This window comes from Belonocnema kinseyi, chromosome 4 (assembly GCF_010883055.1).
Source record: "Belonocnema kinseyi isolate 2016_QV_RU_SX_M_011 chromosome 4, B_treatae_v1, whole genome shotgun sequence".
NCBI lineage: Eukaryota > Metazoa > Arthropoda > Insecta > Hymenoptera > Cynipidae > Belonocnema > Belonocnema kinseyi.
Window position 1 is genome coordinate 24,715,142 of NC_046660.1, and position 1,680 is coordinate 24,716,821.

The following is a 1,680-nucleotide window of genomic DNA, read 5'->3' on the forward strand; positions in this document are numbered from 1 at the left end:
AGAAATTCTTACTGTCCTTTCAGACTCGATAGATTAAGGGATAAGCACCCGATCGGTATTCAGAAATTCTGTGGTTCGATTCCCAGCTATTCTCTAATGACAATATAGGTTCCTTGAATAGAAACATGTAACATTTCTAGTCAGTGGAATCGAAGTGGATAAATTAACAAATAAATTCTAATCGACGGTCTTTAAAATTGAAGGATTCTTATTAATGGTTAATTATTGCTTAATTATTGAACAGTCTTCAATTGCAAATATTGAAAATTAAAGAATTTAAAAAAGCAGATCGTTGAAATCGTAGATTTTTTTATTGCAACTCTTTTAAATTTTAAATTTTATGAATTTGGAAGATTTAGAAAAGAAAAGTATTAATTTATTACCTTTAAAATTATCAAAGCTTGAGAAATTCTCTTTTACATCTTTTGAATTAAAGCATTTCGAACTTAAAACCATTAAAATTCAAAATATTTCAGCTATATCTTTAAAATTTTGGAATTTTCAATTGGAACTATTCAAAATTAAAGAGTTGTCATTTTTTAAATTTACAATTAAAAGTTACGCTAGTTTAAATTTTTTCCGTGAAATATTGTGCAATTATTATGCTCAATTTAAAATTCTTTTAATTTGGAACACTTTGAATTAAAATTTTATCTTTTCATTTTGAGAATTATTCCGATATAAGATTTTTTTATTACTATAGCTTTAAAATTGAAGAATTTTTAATTGAAACTCTTCCAAATTGTAGAAAATTGAATTCTTAATCCTTAAAAAATCTTTTTAAATTCTTTAATTTGTATGCTTTACATGTGAAGTTTGTTTAACTTGGACACTGAGGAATGAAAAGCTGAACTTTTGATTCCCAGAATCATCAGGATCATCAAAATTTAAGAAGTTTAATTCGTGAATCCTCAAAATTAAACTATTTCAATAAAAAAATCTTATTAAATCACGAACGTCTAAAAAGATCTGAAAAAATTCTTAACATTGTAAAACTTCCGAATTGAAAAATTTACGAATAATAAAATTGCCGAAATATAACAATCCCTGATCGTGAAATTACCAAAGATAAAATTCCCGAACATTTTATAAATCTACAGATTTTGAAAACTTCCGAATAATAAAATAGCCAAAAGTTTCTATAATTACCAAATTTCAACATTCCAAATGAGAATTGCCGAAATATAAAATATTTGAACACGAAAATTTCCAAACTGTATTGTAATAAATATTATTTATCTATTACAAATACAATAATGGAATATTTTTATGCAAGAAAAGTTTTTCAAATTAATGTTTGAATTTAAAATAAGGGTTTCAAAATATATTTCTGAATGAAAAATTTTGTTTGAAAATGTGCATAGTATTTAACAGAAACTACAAAAAAAAGTTTTGAAATAGTAACATTTTAAATAAAAATAAATGAATTAAGAAGTGTTTAGATAAATCGGTGGTGAAATAATGTCTGTAAAGTTTGGTTGGAAAATGTTATCAGGTTCACGGAAAATATAGGGATTTTTTTTTTCATTCCACCCGCACATGTTTTTAAACTTATTTTGTAATACAATTATTATACAACAGGTACCCGGAAGGTGGAATAACATTAATTGATAAACTGATCTGAATTTACTTGCATTTAATAAAGTATAAAACGAGAGGTATTACAGAATGCGTTGCTCT